The sequence below is a fragment of the Geotrypetes seraphini genome, chromosome 12 (genome assembly GCF_902459505.1).
Source record: "Geotrypetes seraphini chromosome 12, aGeoSer1.1, whole genome shotgun sequence".
Classification (NCBI taxonomy): Eukaryota; Metazoa; Chordata; class Amphibia; order Gymnophiona; family Dermophiidae; genus Geotrypetes; species Geotrypetes seraphini.
In genome coordinates, this window is record NC_047095.1 from 98,759,298 (window position 1) to 98,767,612 (window position 8,315).

Here is an 8,315-nt window from a genome sequence, read left to right on the forward strand (position 1 = left end):
ACCCTTCTCCAGTCCTCCAGTACCACTCCTGACCCTAGAGACTCATTGAAAATGTCAGTCAGTGGAGCTACCAGAACTTCCCTAAGTTCCTTCAGCACCCTTGGATGTACACCATCCTGCCCCTCGCTTTGTCTACCTTTATTTTATCTAGTTCTTCATGAACACAACCCTCTGAAAATCGATCAAGGTCTATTACTTCTCCATCCTATTCATATTTTTCTTCTGCGGTCCTGCTCCCGGCGTTTCAGTCGTGAACATAGAACATAAATATTTGTTAAGCAATTTGGCCTTTTCTTTATCAGCTTCTACATATTCCTCTCCTTCTCCATTGAGTCTCACAATGCCACTTTTTACACTTTTTCCTATCACTAATATATCTAAAAAATACATTGTCTTCCCGTTTTACTGTGTCAACTATTTTTTCTTCCATTTGTATCTTTACTTTCCTAACTACACAACCAGCCTCTCTTAACTTTCCAGATATTTTTGCCTGTCTTCCTATTTCTGCAATCTTTTTTAGTTTATGAAAGCTAACCTCTTATTCCTTACCTTCTGAGCTATTACTTTTGGGAACCAAAGTGGCCTTCTTTTCCTCTTACTTTTACTTACTTGCCTCACAAAAAGGTTTGTCACCCTTTCAGTTTTGCTCACCGCATTTCCACTCCTTCCAGACATTCCAATCCAGACAATAATTCCTTGACATAAATCCCCAATTCAAACAAAGTTAGTTTTTTTAAAGTCTAGAACCTTTCCTTTTGAATGAGCCCTCTCTATACCCATCTTAATATTAAACTATACCATGCAGTGATCACTAGATGCCAGATGATCAGGGCAGGATTAACCAATAGGCCAACTAGGCATGTGCCTAGGGCCCGAAGTTGTCAGGAGGGCCCGATGAAACAGAGGACTCGTTTTGGGCTTTTTTTTCTCTTGGCAATGCAGGCCCCCCAGGAAAGATCGGCAGTGCTGGTCCCCCCCAGGAGATCAACAACACCACCCTCCCCCGGCAATCGCCATCAACCAACCTGAATAAGTGACATCGGAGGGGTGGACCGGCAGATGCAAAGAGTTGCTGCAAGATCCCATGATGACTGCGTCTGCCGGCTCTGCTCAGGGAAGAGGTAAGTGATGTCAGAGGGGTTGGACCGGCAGACGCAGTCATCGCGGGACCTTGCAGCAACTCTTTGCATCTGCCAGTCCACCCCCTCTAACATCACTTATTCAGGTTGGTCGATGGCGATGCCGGGGGATGGCGGTGTTGTCGATCTCCCGGGGGGGGCCAGCACTGCTGATCTTTCCTGGGGGGTCCGCATTGCCAAGGAAAAAATAAACACTGGGTCTTCTGTTTCTTCAGTGGGCCCCCTCTGACCTAGAAGGATGGTGGAGGGATAGAAAGGGGAAAGGGTGGTATGAAAGGGTGGTGGAAGGAGAGAAAGGGGCAAATGCTGATGGAATTGGTGTGCAGGGGAAGGGGAGAGATATAAGGGGAAGGATACTGGATGGAATTGGGTTGAAAGGAAAGAAAGAGGGTGGGGGGGTCACGTGATGCCGGGCGCCTGAACGGACGTGTCTCTCCATAGCTCCGGGCCATGCCGACATAACTCTGCACAATACAATAATATTTTTGGGGTTTTTTTGCTCTCTACGCTATATCTGCATGTCTTTTGCTTTGCTGAATTGGTGGATCATCTCCTCGGAGTGCTTTATACGTGCGATGACCGCTAAATCACAGTGGGGCACGCGGGACAAAGTGAAGCAGCAGGAACCGAAAATGGCGGAAAGCCACGAGGTTCCCATGTTTACATTACAAGAGGCCGCAGTGCAAGAACTCACCCGCTCTCTAACCTTGGTGATGGAAGACAAGCTTGCTAAAATACACACATTTATGGAGGATATCAAAGAAAGTCTGGATTCTCATGCGGGTCACTTGCAGCGTGCAGAAGATCGTGTGGCACGCCAGGAAGATCAGGCTGCTAACTTTGAAGAACGGCTGTGCGCCCTGGAGTCCACTAACAAAACCCTGCTGGAACGCGTGGATGATCACGAAAACCGAGGGAGGAGAAAGAACCTGCGTTTCATCGGGTTTCCCGCTTCTATTCGAGACGTGGATCTCCGTCAGTGCCTAGAGAGCTGGTTGCTAAAGATATTGGACCCTTTGGATCCGGGCCTGCCTATCCAAATCGAGTGGGCACACCGCGTGGGCCAAAGGACGGATGATGAGACTCGTCCGCATCCTGTGCTCGCCCGATTCCTTAATTTTGCGGTTAAGGAAAAGATCCTGGCTCACTATTGCAAAGGGGCGGATTTCACCTATGATGGACGCAAAATCTTAATTTTCCAAGACTTTTCCCCTCAAGTTTCCTCCCGGCGCAAAGCGATGGCGCCATACTGCAACACCTTGTATCGCCGTAACATCCGGGTATCCTTACTCTATCCAGCCCGGGCTCGGGTTTTCTATAACAATAAAGTTCACTACATGGAGATACCAAGGGAGTTGGAGCAGTTCGTTCTCTAATTGCCAGCTCTTGTGCACCCTGAATCTGTACCTCCCTGAACTCATACTTCGGGGATTTGGATTTCTGCTTGGCGGCATGGCCGCATGTGTTTATCTCTGAGCCGCCATTGTTGAGGGAATGGTGGCTGGCGGCAGACGGCCTTGACTTAAAGATCCTTAACCAGCGGCAATATTGTTCTGGTGGCTGTTCTTTGATTTTTCTGCCTTATTTACCAGCAGTGCCTCAGGAGTTTTGTTTATTTTGTTCTTTTTTCCAGATATGGGACAATAGGGGGAGTACTCCTTTTCTTTTGTTTCTTTCTGCAACCTTTCCTTGGCTGAGGCTTTGTTGCCACTCACTACCCATTTAAATTTTTCTTTCCTTGGTTGCTGACATGAAGCTATTTTTCTGTTCTTTTTTATTCTCTGGTTTTGCTGGTTATGCCTTTACTCTATGTGTGGGGCATGGCCTGGAGCTGTTATTTGTATTTGTATTTCATTCTCACTCACTGTTTGTTGTTCTGGGAAGCTTGTATGGTTCTGGGGGAGGGGGGATTGGATTGCATGTGGGGAGGGGAGTGTATGGGGTTTCTGTCTGAATGTGTATGTATGGGTTATGCTTGTGGTTTGTGATCCTGACTGTCTGACTCACGTTTACTATTCTCCTGTGCATTTTTGTACTGCTGTCATCCATGTATGGAGGGGGGATTTGGCTGGGACGTCCCCCGCTCCGTGTCTCTGTATGTACATGCTTTGCTATGAAACTGTTACCACACATGTAATGCTATGTCTTCTCTGACTGTGACATCCCTTAATGTGGATGGGATCCACTCTCCCATTAAATGTGCTAAACTTCTTGCTTACCTCCGACGGGAACGCACGAATGTAGCTTTCCTCCAGGAAACACACTTCACAGACGAGGAACATCGTAAACTAAAACGGGATTGGGTGCTAGACGGCGTGGGGTGGCTATCCTCATACATAAACGCATACCGTTTACTGTTCTGCAACAGGTCTTGGACCTGATGGGAGATACGTCTTGTTAGTGGGAGAATTATGGGGTCAACCTATTGTTTTTTGTAATATATATGCCCCTAACTCTTATTCCCACATATTTTTTTTCTCATCTTGTCACCCTCTTGGCCCCTCATATTTCTAGTTTACTTGTGTTGGGGGGAGATTTTAATATGACTGCTAACCCAGCCTTAGATTGCAAGCCAGTGAAAGATGCCCCTAGGGAACATTTCAACAGGGGCGTGAACTACCTCATGAGGGAACTGGGCTTGTTGGATGTATGGAGGACTCTCCACCCCGAAGAGCATGATTTTTCTTTTTACTCCCATCCCCATCTGTCCTACTCTCGTCTTGATTATTTTCTTGTTTCTGAACTTTGGTTTCCCAAATTTGCCTCGGCCTCCATGCTCGCTCCGACCGTATCTGATCATTCTTTGATCAATATCACTCTTCAGTTTTTGCAGTCCTCCGGTGAACGCATATGGCGTATGTCCCCACAGCTCTACACCGATAAGGTATTTCATGATTATTTTTCCAAAAAATGGGAGGATTTTCTTCATACAAATTCTGTTTTGGATGTGGGGCCTGTTGTTTACTGGGAGGCTGCAAAGTCTGTCATGAGTGGTCACATTTTGGCATATTCTTCTGCTCTGAAGAGGCGACGGGAAGGTGAACTCCTCGCTCTCACTCGGGAACTGCAAGAACTTCGCCGGGTGCACATTTCCCAACTTACCCCATTGATCAGGGCCTCACTGAAACAATTGAAAGATAAGATCAATCACCTCCTTGATGCGCGAGCCCAACGCAGCATATATTTTTACAAATATAGACTGCACGCCTGGGGTAACAAAACGGGACGTATGTTAGCAAATCTGGTCAGACCACCCAAGGCCAAGCACGTCATCACCGGTATTAAAGATAGGACGGGCCAACTTCACACTAACCCTAAAGATATTTCGACTCATTTTGTCCATTTTTATCAGGACCTCTATACGGCCTCCACGGCTGACTCCCAGGCACGAGATGATTTTTTCAGGGACCTCCCTCTACCATCTCTTTCGGAGGAGCAGGGGCGGATATTGAACTCCCCTATCTCGGAGCAGGAACTTCAGGTAGCTATCGGTAAACTCACACTTGCAAAAACACCGGGCCCTGATGGCATGGGGCCGGAATTTTACAAATTGTTGCCCCCTACTGTTTTGCCGGCATTGCAATCTTACTACACCGGTCTGCTGACCGAACTTCCACCTGGGGACACACATAATCGAGCTCACGTTATCCTTCTTCCCAAACCAGGCCGACCCCAGGACCAATTGGGCTCATATCGACCAATATCTCTCCTCAACCAAGATGTTAAGATTTTAGGTAGTATACTGGCGGCTCGTCTTAATGCCTTTCTGCCAGAGCTGATTCACGAGGATCAGGTCGGTTTTGTCCCCGGCCGACACGCATCTCTGAATCTTTTAAAGGTTTTGTCGGTTTTGCAGTCTTCTCATGCGCCGGGGGACAGGGCCCTTAGCGCCATTCTCGACGTTGAGAAGGCGTTCGATATGGTCTCCTGGGAACATCTTTTTTGGGTCATGGGGCGGTTTGGCATCACTGGTGATTTTGTTCGGTGGGTAGCGGCCCTTTATAACTGGCCATCTTCGCAGCTTTTGGTGAACGGGGAATTGTCTGCTTCCTTTCCCTTAGGACATGGTACCCGTCAAGGATGTCCGTTGTCCCCTCTCCTCTTTCTGCTTTCCTTGGAGCCCTTGGCACAACGTATCCGACAAGACTCGTGTCTCGAAGGTCTTCGTGTAGGAACCCATGAATTCCGCATTAGTCTATTTGCAGATGACATGCTTCTTTACGTTAATCACGCTGACATCACTATGCCCCGTCTTATGGCACTTATACAACTTTATGGGCGCTTAAGATCAATTTTGAAAAGACGGAGGCTCTTCTGCTTGGGACGTCGGGTGTGCCTCATTGGACGGAGACCCTGGGCTTAGGAGTAGCCCCTGGGAAACTTAAATACTTGGGAATTATGTTGTATTGTGATCCCAAGCGTTTATATACAGCCAATATCACTGCAGCGCTTGGTAAGATCAAAACCCTGTGCCACCGGTGGCGAACCTTGCCACTATCCCTCATGGGTAGGGTTGCATTGGTCAAGATGGTGCTTTTCCCCAAATTACTATATCCTCTCCAGACCATCCCCGTTTGGGTGTCCTCTTCCGATGAGCGTTCATATCTTACCACTATCAGATCTTTTATTTGGCGAGCTGGGGCACCAAGAATCAGCTTTTCTAAACTTATTCGAGCCAAACAGCATGGCGGCCTGAACGTCCCTGACCTCCGAGCATACAATGTGGCAGCTTTATTTTGCTGGATACACTCCCATTTGGCGTCTGATTCCTGTTCTTCTCCTTCAACCCTCTTGGAATCCTGCTGTATTCCTCTCTCTTTTTCCTCCTTTCTCCATGGATGTTCTGGGGGGGGGGGTTTGGCCTCCCCTCTTTTTCTTCTTCTTCCTCCTCCTCTTCTTTTCTTCCTTTTCTTTTCTTTTTTCGGAAGGCTTGGGTATGGTGGCGCAAGAAGCAGAACCGGCTGCCCGGTTTTTCCCCTTTTCTTTCTCTCCTTCGCAACCCTGACTTCCCTCCTGGCATGAAACGCTTATGGGGTCTGTTCGATCGAGGAGAGCGGGACACCACTGTGGGGGCGGTTATGGATATGGGGGGGCTCTTCCCCTCTTTTTCTCAGGTCCAGGCACACTGGGGTCTCCCCTCCCATCACATTCACACATATTTACAGATTCAGCACTATATTACTCCTCAGCTTGCTTTCCATGCATGCCGTTGGGAGAGTGGGTCCCTTGATCATATTTTTCTGGAAACCCCGTCTTCCATGAATACTATTTCCCGCTGGTATTCTGCATGCCGAGACCATCAACCTGAGCTGGGTTTGGTGACACTTGCTAGGGATTGGTCCTCCGAGCTGGATAGGACTGTCACCATTCAAGATCTGCATATTTTTTTTCAGAACATTTATATATTGGTAAAAGCAGTATCTCTTCAGAAGACACAGTTTAAACTCCTCCATAGAGCGTATATAACAAGAAATTGTGGGGTGCTCATGCATTTGTGGACCGATGCTCACTGCGTGCGCTGCACTCAAAGCCCAGGTACATTTCTTCATACCTTTTTTGAATGCCAGGCTCTCACGATCTGGGGCCAGGTACATCACTGCCTTGAAATGGTACTTCAATACACTTTTGATTGGAACTGTGTAGCGCTTCTGCTAGGGGATGTCCAAGACTTGATTCAACAGGGTGTGGACCTCCCGGCACAGAAATTTATCTTGCATGCTGTACTCCTGGGCAAAAAACTTGTTTTGCAACAGTGGTCTACTGCAGAGGCCCCTGCCTTCAATATATGGCTTGCCAGAATGAAGATGCAGGCCAGATTTGAACTTGACTCTTATTCCTCCAGAACTCAAGCTGTGTGGATTGCCTACTGCGCATTATGGGACCGTTTTTTGGCTTTGCCCCCACCTGCACCTCCATGACTTTTGTGTTCTCCTGAACTAGAATGCTTGGGTCTTTGATCCTACGTCAGTTCTTCTGCGTTTTGTTTCTTCTTTTCCTGTTATGCTTATTTATTGACAGCTACGATGAGCTGTGATTATTGTGATTACTGTGTGACTTGTGTGCTTTGGGTTTGAATGGGTGTGTGTGAATGGTGGAATGTCTGTGTGTTTGTCTGCTGGTATGTGAGATTGCACTGGTGAATCGTTTGGGGATTCATATGCTTTTTCATATTTCTTTGTTAAGTAGAAAACAGGCAAGCTTGAACCATGCTTTTGTACCGTCATTACAGCTGATGTTTATGCATACTATATTTGTCCATTCATGCTGTTTTGTTTTTCGCTGTTTTGCATACTGTACATGGTTTTGATTGCCTAATAAATATGATATTAAAAAAAAAGGAAAGAAAGAGGGTAGATGCTGATGGAATTGATGTGCAGGGGAAGGGGAGATATATAAGGGGAAGGATACTGGTTGGAATTGGGTTGGAAGGAAAGAAAGGGGCAGATGCTGATGGAATTGGTGTACAGGGAAAGGGGGAAAACAAGGGGGAAGGATACTGGATGGAATTGGGTTGGAGGGAAAGAAAGGGAGCTGATGCTGATGGAAGTGGGGGGAAGAGAGAGGAGAGAGTGAAATTCCAGACCATGGGGGTATGAATGTGGGAGAGGGAAGGGGAGGGAAGAAGAGGAGAGAGATGCCTGACCATTGGAGGAGGGAATGGAAGAAGATGGATTCCAGACCAATGGGAGTAAATGGAAAGATGGAAGGGGGAGGCATACAGTTTCTGGAAGTGGCACAGGACGGAAGATGAAAGGAAGAGAGTGACAAGAAGATGATGAGAGCTGAAACCAGACAAGATAAAGGTAGAAAATAATTTTCTATTTATTTATTTATTTTTTGCTTTAGGGGACATGCTTTGCTGTTTCTGTGGTGTTGCATTGTATGCAGAGTCCAGCATCTTGGTGGTTTTATTTAACCTTTGTCTACATATTTCTATTTTATCCCCCTTTTTACAAAACTGTAGAGCATTTTTTTAGCGCCGGCTGTGGCTAAAAACCATACAACAGTTTTGTAAAAGGGGGGAGAGGTTAGTTTGTGATTTCTTATTCCATACTAGGCAAAGGTGTTTTCTGTGTTCTGTTTGTATGAAAGACATGGTTTTCTTGTTAGCGTTGACTAGCCTTGTTTGGCGATATGCATCAGGCATGCTTCTTGGGAGCACTTTGAATTAACCTG